The sequence below is a fragment of the Petaurus breviceps genome, unplaced genomic scaffold (assembly GCF_028583685.1).
Source record: "Petaurus breviceps papuanus isolate PSGF00001 unplaced genomic scaffold, PetGlider_PUasm1.0 91041, whole genome shotgun sequence".
In the NCBI taxonomy this organism is placed as follows: Eukaryota; Metazoa; Chordata; class Mammalia; order Diprotodontia; family Petauridae; genus Petaurus; species Petaurus breviceps.
The window spans coordinates 28791452-28801761 of NW_027187400.1; the positions used below are offsets into that span (position 1 = coordinate 28791452).

Below are 10310 nucleotides of genomic sequence, written 5' to 3' on the forward strand. Positions count from 1 at the left end.
GGACGCCGGGGGGGGGGGAGGGCCAAGATGGGGGGGGGGGGCCGCAGGCAGGGCCCCCAAAGCGGGGGCGCGGGGCAAGGGGGGCCGGGCGGGGGGAAAAGGCCGAAGGAAGGGGCCGCTAGACCGGGGGGGGGGGGGGGGGGGGGGGGGATCCGGGGTCCCGCCCTCGGCTGCCGGCGCCCGGCACCGCTGGGTAGGTTCTCGAAGCCGGCGAGGGGGACGGTGCAGCCCCGGCCGAGGCTCAGGGTCGGCGCGGCTCGGTGGGCAGGGGCGCAGCGGGAGAGAGGTGGTGGCGGCGGCGGAGAGCGGGGAGCGGGAACCGGACCGGCTCCCGACCTGACGCCCAGTTCGGCTCGTGTCTCGGGAGGGCGGGCGGGAGCGCCGCTAGACCTGTCGGGAAATGTAGTCTCGGGGGCGGTGAAGCGGCCGAGGACGGGGGGAGGGGAGCGGAAAAGAGGCCGCGAAGGCCTCTGGGAAGCGTAGTTCCCGGTCGTGTGGAATCGGCGCATAGAGGCACGTCGGGAGACTCCAGCCCCCATGAAGCTGTGCGGCGGCCGGCAGCGGCGGAGGTGGAGGCGGAGGGTCTTGACGAAGGCAGGCGTCTGCAGCTGGGGGAGGGGCACTCGGGAGCGGGGGGAGGGGCGGGGGCTCGCGCCGCCGACTCTGCCTGTGGGGGAGGGGTGGCGCGCCGCGAGACCCCTCCTCAGAAGTGGGAGTCAGGGCGCACTTCTCCCCGAAAGGCTGCGAGGCTCTCCGCCTGGGCCTAGGAGGCCAGGATGGAGGCGGGGTCCCCCTTCCCTTTTTTTCTTCTCGAGAGCCACCTTTCCTCTCTTGGTGGGGCGGAGGTCCCTCTCTTCGTGGGGGGACTGGGTCGCCGAAGGGGGCGTGATGGGGTGACCCGGGTTGTTTGTTCTGCACCTTCGATTTGGGGGTGGGGGAAGCTTTTTTGGGGGGGTCGTTCTCTCTCCTCTGCTCCTCCTGCCGTCCTGCTCCCCTCTACACACCCCCTTTTAGAGGGGAAAAAGAGGCGGGTCCCCCCCCCCTCTCCCCCCCCCCCTCGTTCTCTCTCCCCCATCCCCTTTTTTGAGGGGCACTGTAGCTGTCCTCCCTCTCTATTCCCCCCTACCCCACCTCCCCAGGGTGTGGGTGGGGCTCCGTGTCTCCGCCCCTCGAGGGGGGGGCGGGGGGGTGCTGGGTGCTGAGCTCCCTGTGGCCTCGCCCTGCATTTGGGCTTACTCCTCTGCTGGGTGCAGTCTGCAGGTTGCCTTCGGTCTATCCCCGCATTTCCTGGTGAAGTTGTGTTGTTGTTCATTCCTTTGATTGGCTCTGCTCCTCCTCCTCCTCCTCTCTCCCTCCCCCCGCTCCCTCCTTCCTCTCCTTCAATCTCTGTCTCCGTCTCCGTCCCATCCCCCCCTTCTCTCCCCGTCGTCTCTCCCGTCTCACCCTCGCTCTAGCTTTTCTCTTAATTCTTTTTCTTTCTCGCTCTTTCCTTCTCTTCCTGTCACTCCCTTCTTTCACTTCTCTCTCTACTTTTTTCTATCTCTCCCTCTCCTTCCTTCTTTTTCTCCCTTTTCCCTCTCTTTCCTTTTCTCCCCTCCCATCACTTCCTTCTCTTCCTCCTCTCTCTCCCTTCTCTTTCTCCCTATCTTCTCTTTTCTCTTTCCCTCCAATCCTCTTTTTTCTCCCCCTCTCCTTTTCCTTCTCTCCTCTTTTCTCTATTTTTTCTTTTTCATTCTTTCCTACTCTCTACCTCTGTCACTCTTTCTCTCTCCTTCCTTTATTTTCTCCCTACTTCCGTCTTCTTCCCTCTCCTCCCCACCCCCTCCTGTAAACTGTTTTTTTAAAGACCGCACATGTAGGTGATAGTATTTGAATGGCCTTAAAAGCACTTTTTCTTTCTTTTGCACACAAATGTAGCTAGCAGTCACTTCAGGTGAAATGCATAGTATGTGTTTTTGGTTTTCAGTCCTCCGGGAAGATTTTTACCCAATTTTTATGTGGGACTTTCTTTAATTCATGTATTTCGTTGTTTTAAACTTGTGCTTTTCCTATTTTGTTTGCTGATGGAATGGTTTTCTGAAAATGTTTAAGAATTGCAAAATTTAAGGGCTGAATTAATTAAGAATTGAAAAGTATGTTATGTTTATTGTTTTGGTGGTTTAACTTGATTTTGTTCCCTGTGGTTGAACTTCGGTGTGTACTGTGCAGTATCTAAGGACGTTTTACTTAATTTAGAATTGTTCTGTCCTGTTAGAAATTACCACTCTTGGGCCATAGACTTTAGAGTCGAAAGAAATCTTAAGAATGGAGACCCAGAAAAATGAAATACCTTGTCTACAGGATGTAAGCAAGTAGGCCTGCCCTCTTAAATATTTTTAGTGACCACTTGATAGAAGAAATACAGAACCTGTTTATACAACTTACAGATGGCAAATATGTTTAAGTTTCCTCCTAACCTCCTGCTGTGGAGAAATAATGTCAAAGAAGCCAGAAGGATCAGTGTAAGTGGAATTCACGTTTACAAGAAGGGCTTGGAACAAGACATTAAATTCAGTTCACAAAGCAACCTTTTGGAAATAAATCATTAAAAAACACTAAACTGAAAGGTGCAAATGTTTTGAAATGGGAGTGAGTGGTGGGATCCTAGATTGGGTATCTACATTGTGAGTCAGTGACAGAAAAGGTCAATGTTATTTTGGGGGTGATAGACCTTTCTCCGAAGGCTGCTATCTTTCCATTATGGACAGTACCTGGTGCTTAGTTGGCCATTATTAAGTGATTTTTAAATGCTGGTGGACTTGGACGCTGGCAGGGGAGTGACAAGTGGACAGCCCCTATCCTCCCTCTGCAGCCCTTGAGCCATTATGGGGAGGGAGCCCATGGGTCATGCTCTTGCACAGTACATGAAGTGAACAAATAGGCCTCTAGCTGATTTGTTCATTTCAGCTGTTGAAAACAGTGTCCAGAAGCACTGCATGATTGCTCGTGCAAGGGACCTGTGCAGGCCCATCAATGGCCGTCCGTGGTCTGGTTCACCAGCTGCACTCATGGGCAGGAAGGGGCTGCAGTAAACCAGAACTAAGAGGCATGGATAAGATTGGGCTCTGCCAGTATCTGAAAGGGATAAACAGTTTGTTGGGCTCAGTTCCTTCAAGTCTATTACTTCTAAGATCCCTTACGGTTCTAAACCCAGGTCTGATGGAGTGAGTTCCACAGTGTTATTTCTCTCACAGGGTCTTTATGAGCAAAGAAACTTTAAATGGAGCTGTTAAGCACCTATTGTAGGCCAGATTGTGCTGAATGCTGGGCTACAAAGTCTCTAGACTTCAAGCATCGATTACATTCTGCTAGGGAAAATACAGCATGTTCGCACAAGTAAATACAGGATATATAAAGTTAAAATGAGGAGAGGGAGACTAAGGCATCTTGAAGGAGGTGGCCCCAGAGGGGACCCTTGAAGGGGGAGGTAGGAATTCCAAGAGGCAAGGAAGGCTTTCCAGACATGGGAGAACAAGAAGCAGGAGAGGGGATGTCAAGTCTGGGGGAAGAACCAGTAAACCACTTTTTTTTTTGGAGGGCATTTGGGGTTAAGTAACTTGACCAAGGTCACATGGCTAGTTGTGTGTGTGTGTTTAAGTGTCTGAGGCTGGTTCTCTACTCACTGTGCTACCTAGCAGCCTCCAGTAAACCAGTTTTGCCAGAGCAGGGGATTATAGAAGTACTAAACCCTCCAGTATTCTAATGAAAATGTCCTTTTTTTGTTTTGTGGACCCTCCTCAGAATAATGTTTGTAAATACACAAAAGGCATGTGATTATAAAGGAAAAGTTATATTGAAATGTGCAGTTATGAAAATATTTTTTTAAATGAGTTTCTGGCCCCTAGTTAAGACTTCCTGCTCCACTGTGATTTTCTGGAGGAAAGGATTTGAATCCTGATCTATTCATGCCAGCAGGGAGGATCACAGTTTTAGATCTTGGAAGGATCTCTGAGGTCACCCCTTCATTTTAGGTATGAGACTGAGCTTAATGACTTGCCCAGAATCACACAAGTACTAAATAGAGAAGCTGTGATTTGAACCCAGGGCCTCTGATTTTCAACATCCTATTCAGTTCTCATTCTTGTCTTCTGTAAATCTACCCTTAGGAGTCATAGAATCCCAGAATTAGAGCTGGCAGTCCAACGCATGTCCTTATTTTAAAGATAAAGAAACTGATGCTCAGACAGGCTAAGTTTTGAAACCAAATCCTTAGATGCTAAATCTGGTGGAGTTCTGAGCACTCCTTCACAATCTCACAGGTTAGTTAAGGGTTAGAAAAATAAATACAGGTTAGAAAAACTCACCAGAATGAGTAGGGAATTATTTTTATATCAGAATCATCATGGTTCACATTTTTGTAGTCTTGACGTTTTCTTCACAACACCCCTGTCAAGTAAGTATTGCAAGTATTTTAGGTCCCATTTTTCAAATTAGGAAACCAGTGTTTACAAATAATTAGTATAGGCACACAGCAATCAAAATCTCAGCTTTGGAAAGGCTCTCAGACTCTTGTCAGATGGAGCTGATGATCTCTGAGGGTGAACTGAGATGTATTTTGTCTGGACACAGTTGTTGAGAGAGTTTGTTTTGCTTGACTACATTTTTGTAATCGGTTTGGTTTTTCTTTTGGTTTCACAGTTGGGAGGGGGTGGGGGCAGAGTTGGCTGTTCATTTGGAAAAAATAATTTTTAGTTAAAAAAAAATCAACCTGTGAGCAATTTGAACATCTAATCTCTCTCCTCCCACAAACAAAGGACCCCAGACCAAGTCTCTTCTCATACCTGAACAGATATTTTCTCTACAATCCACCTAACAGTCGGTTATCCAGCTCCGGCCCAAAGAGCTCCAATGATGGGGAACTCATCACTATTCTAGAATAATGTTCATCCTCAAAAGCACCTCCCCTCACTTGGACTTGAAATCTATTCCTGCCACCTCTAGTAGGATTCATATCTGAGTGACTGACTCCCAGCCTGCTCTCTGTGCCTGTCCCCTTATTAGATGGTGAGCCCCTTGAGAGCAGAGGGTGCATGCCTTTTCTACTTCTATCCCCAGAGCTTTGCATATAGCCAGCATCCAATGAATACATTATCCTTTATTTCACTCTCCACAAAAAAGGGCTGCATCTGCTTTTTGTACATTCGGTATTCTAGTGCTAATTTTACAAATTAAGAAACTGACCCTGCAGGGAATGTCTGGGACTTGATAAGAGACTGCCCAATTTCTTCCAGTGTTTATTATTCAAAGTAAAAGCAATAATAATAGTTGTCATTTCATGAAGCTCCCCCAACAACCTGAGAAGTGGGTAATGCCACTGTTATTTCCATTTAAAAAATGGGAAATTGGAGGGTCATCCAGAGAAAGGAGAGGTTGGGCCCTCAGCTCTCTTAACTCCAAGCCTGGGAGCTGCTTCTTAGAACAGCAAAAGGTTGGACTGCTTATGACTTAGGGGAAATGAAAATTCTGAACTTGGTTCCTATCTCCTGACAACCTGACAACTTATTTTAACAAAATTTATTACTGGAGGCTAGAATCTTAAGGTTTTTAAAAGTATAGGCTTTGTTGATTTTATCTTCCAGGCTCCCTCACTTCAATTACTCTCTCTCCCCCCAAAAACAGTTGATACACGAGGACTTTGGTCTTTCCTGCCTGTGATTACCTCCTGAAGTTTAATACTTCTGTAGATGTCTGAGTGAACCAAACCATCTTTACACAGACATCAGGAATTTTAAAATTAGAATGGAAGGTGTTCTTGGAATTTCATTTCTGCCTTTTTCATCACAGACAACCTGGTTTATATTTTTCATCACACACATTTTTTTTCCTGTTCTGCAGACAGTTTCTCTGATTTGTTCCTCAAGCGTAGAACATTGCCCCTGGACATGAGAGGTGAATGAGCCTACCATGATTCTGTTCTTAACTGAATAGTTTCTGCAGTATCCCCAGATACTATTTTTGGAGTTTGTTTCTTTGCTATTTTCTTTTTTGCTTTTACTTTTTTTTTTTTGCACTTAATAGTATTTTATTTTTTTCCACATTCATTTTTGTAAGATTTTTGAGTTCCAAATTTTTTTCCCTCCCTTCCTTCAATCCCTCCTCCCCCAAGACAGCAAGCAACCTGATATAGGTTATACATGTACAATCGTGTTAAACATATGAAAACCTTAATTACCTTCCCTTCAGTGCTAATTCTTTTATAAACTTGCGTGGTGATGTGCTGGTGTTAGGGGAATGATTATTTAGTCGTTTAAATAATATTCTACTCTTTGTGACCCCATTTGGGGTTTTCTTGGCAGAGATACTGGAGTGGTTTGCCATTTCCTTTTCCAGCTCATTTTACAGATAAGGAAACTCAGGCAAACAGGGTTAAGTGACTTGCTTAGGGTCATACAGCTAGTAAGTGTCAGAGGCTATATTTGAATTTAGGTCTTCCTGACTCCAGGCCCTCACTGTGTCCACTGTGACACCTAGCTGCCCAGGGAATGATAAAAACAAGGAAAGTGTTGTGACTGTGAAAGTATTAAGAATATCACAGTTTCATAACTATACAAAGTTAAGAAAGTAGTTGTTTAAATTTGATTATATATCAAATCAATTTATATTCCTAAATCTTTACTGTCTCTGTATAATCTCATTGGAAAATTCAGCTACATTCAGTTCAGTTCATTAAAGTGCTTGTTAAGGGCCCCTTTGTTCTTGAGGCAGAAAACAGGCCCTGCCCCCTAGAAGCTTCCAATCTAGTGGAGTAAGAGAGTGACTCCCGAACAAGTAAGTATCAAACCAGTACCAATTTGATGGAGCAAAAGAATAGGTATGTACCAAGATTTCTAAGAAAATGTAAGGAGAGAGACGACAGTGTCACCTGAGAGAAGCTGGCAGGCATCACTAAGAAGGGGACAGACAGCTGGGCTGAGAATAAACAGAAATAGAAAAATGTTCCCTAAGTGTAGAAGGGTCTGAATACAAGAAGAGAGAGGAGAGATGGAATAGGGAGTTCAGGGAGCCTGGAGGAATCCAATTTGTCTAGAATATAAAAGAAATAATGTGAAGCAAGGCTGGGAAGACAGGCTGGACACACAGAAAGTTCTGAAAGGGTCAAAGGACAGTTTTTATCCTACCTTGCTAAAAATTACATAAATATTTTTTAAACCATCTTACAGAAGTTCACTTTTTCATATGCAATTCTCTTTTTTTGTTCTTCCTTGTATATGGAAATGTTTATGTTAAATCGTTCATTATTGTCAAGTTCATAATTTAAAATAAAATGTAAAATAGTTTGGGGTCATATTTTGGCAGCCTTCAAATACCAGGCAAGGGTTTTTTTATTTTATCCAGAAAATAACAGAGCCATAGACAGTTGTTGTACAGAGGAGTGACATGGTGACAAGCTTGTGAGTAAATGGGGAGAGGACAGACAGGATAGAGTCTTCATCAGCCCTTCTATATGGAGGGTGGAGAAAAGGAAAGGATTGAAAGTGATTTCCAGGTTTTGAGCATGGGTAACAAAGTGAGTTGGGAAAAGGCTTTAGTGATTATATGCTTAGGGTAATTTTAAAATCATTAATAAACTGGTTTTGACTATAATGCTATAATACCAGGAGGCAACAGACTTCCCAAGTAGAAAGAGCTGGCATCTGAGGCAGAAAGCCCTGAATTCAAGTGGAGACCATGACTTAGCAGCACTCAGTACAGTATCTCCATGGCTGGGCACCCTGCTCCTAGCCCACCCATCCTACCTGGCTGTATGACCCAGGCTGAGTCACCTAACCTTTGAGTGCACTAAGCAACTCTACAACAATTTAACTTCAGAGGAGGGACTGAGGGGAATAGCTGGAGAGAATTTACTGTGCCAATGAAATCACAAGTCTAGTCTGGTACACACCCCCAGGAACACTAGTTCAGGCAGCCACATGTATGCCATTCAGGTGTTCTCATCGAAATAACAAGATGGTCAGAGGTATGGAGCATGTTAGATAAGTGGAAATGGAGCCGTACCCTGGGCATGCCCAAACAGGGAAAAATCTGTGGGCCCATGTGGGAGAGAACACTAGATATCAAGTCAGAAACAGCTGAGTTGAAATCCAACCTCATACATACTTTTACTAGATATGTGACTCTAGGCAAGGCACTTGACCACTTTCTGTCTCAGTTTCCTCATCTGAAAAATGGGGATCATAATAGCATCTGCCTTCCAGAGTAGTTGTGAGGATCTGATGAGATCCTAATTATTAAAGCACCTTGCAAACCTTAAAACTCTACATAAAAGTTATTATTGTTATTACTACTACTGCTGTCCATTTCTGAGGCCATATTGCCAATATACTCAGTTCCGTTTTTAAAGTAGTGGCCTGATCTTGCCATCTCACTCTGTTGTCTTCTTTTTCTAGAATTAAGGTCAACTCACAGTGGAACCATACACATTCATCATACTTATCATTCTTCCAGGCATATTGTTGTAAACAAATTAGTCATTCCCTTTTTTTAAAAATTACTTTAGGGGAGGTGAATTTTTTCTTCATTTTGTTTTGTTTCTTAGCTGAATTACTTTTCCCAAATCCAAACATCTTGCCCATAAATAATCAGCAATTTGACAAGGCGTGCTTCTGTAACTTAACCCCTTTCTCACCAGAGTGAATCTTTGATTCAGGGCAAGGGACAGCATACCATACAAGAAGTTTCCAAGGAATAATGGAAGAAGGAATTCTGTGGCTCCAAGAAATGCCAATGGTATTTTTTCTAAAAGGAATTTATTCATTCTTGTTAGTTTTCTTATTACTTGAATTCTCTTACTGCAATGCCAATTGTCTATGGCCTTTGGAGGACCTTAAATCCCCCTTACCTTGGTCACTTCGTGACTGAAGAGCTGGGATATCTGGGAGGGGAAAGACTGGACTAGCATCCCCATTTGGTGCTTATCAAATGGGCAGGCCAAAGAGATAGCATTCACAGGAGCTTTGATAGCACACATGAATTCGAGTACGTATTTGAAATTCCAGACACAGCTGATAGGGTGAAGGGGTTAGAGACAGACCTCTACACTCTTAGCTGTGCCCTGTCTAATGTATGTGGGTTTCAGTGCCCAGCCTGTTAATGATGTGGACTGTTAGTCATTCGGATTACACTGTCCTCTCATGCAGTTCTAATCCAGCCTGACTGTAGTGCTTTCCCCCTAAAAATATCCTACTTCCTGGCTTTCCCTAACTGTCTTTGCAAGTTCTTTGACAGCACTGCCCTGAGCTGCTGCTGTGAAGAGCTTTGTGGGTAGTCCATCTATGGGCAACCACAGATTGTTTTACAGGGTACCTGGCCGATTTCTTTGTGGCTGTGCTCCTGAAGAATTCAAATAGGACCTAACGGCAAAACACAGTCTCAGGGCAAGAGAGAAAAAAGCTTGTTAGGTAAAATGAGGCTTGTGGTACCACTCATTTTAATCAGGGATTAATGGCCACAGTTCTTTTCTCCAAATGCCAGTTAACAGTTCAAGAGCTGAGAAATGACAAAATCTCAAATGTTCCAGACCCATCCCCTATTTATGATATTAGAATGTAAGCTTCTCCAGGGCAGGGACGATTTACTGTGTCCTCAGTACCTAGGACAACTGAGTATCTAGGAAGCACTTCAAAAGTTTTTGTTGACAAATGACAGATGCTGTAAAAATCAAGAGATTGGACCAAGTGATTTCTGAAAGTTTAGAGAAAGGGTTTCTTTTTCCCCCTTTTTATCCCCAACTTCTATCACTGGCTAGCATGCAGCAGGCACTTGATAAATGCTTGTGGATTAATTAAGAGTGGTGCAATATAAAAATAAAAGGAAATAGTGCTGTTTTAAGTAGATGATGATTTGTCATTTGCAAATATGGATGATAGCACAGTCTAGGACCCCAATGGGCTGGTAAGGTAGATCAGCCAAATTGTAGATAGCTTTCTGGCCAAGTGTGAAAGGGTCAGCCATGTAGCACCCATACATAGGCCCTTGTATGGAGAAACCGACCTTTAGGTGTCCAGATTCACCTCTGTGAAATACGAACTCTCAATTATTTCACAGTAGCAAAGTAAGGAATTGCTTTATCTCGGAGAAGTCAGGTCTAAGTACTAAAGGTTTGGGAATATGGAGGTCCTTGAGTTCAAATCCCACCTCAGATATTAAACCATGTGACCTTACCTGGTCAGGACCTCAGTTTTTTCATCAGTGAAATGGGGGGATTTTAATAGATGGACACCGAGGTCCCTTCCACTGCAAATTTTTCATCTTAGGAATAAGTAGGCACGGGG

At 44.7% G+C, this 10310-nt stretch overlaps 1 protein-coding gene across 1 annotated transcript in view; it reads left to right on the plus strand.

Moving 5' to 3' along the window:
- Positions 1-1235: 1235 nt before the first annotated feature.
- KLHL21 (kelch like family member 21) overlaps positions 1236-10310 on the plus strand; it is a 30753-nt gene continuing 21678 nt past the window's right edge. Inside the window, exon 1 of the mRNA XM_069079207.1 lies at positions 1236-1290. The gene's annotated coding sequence lies outside the window, so the exon portion shown is untranslated. The remainder of the gene's footprint in view (positions 1291-10310) is intronic.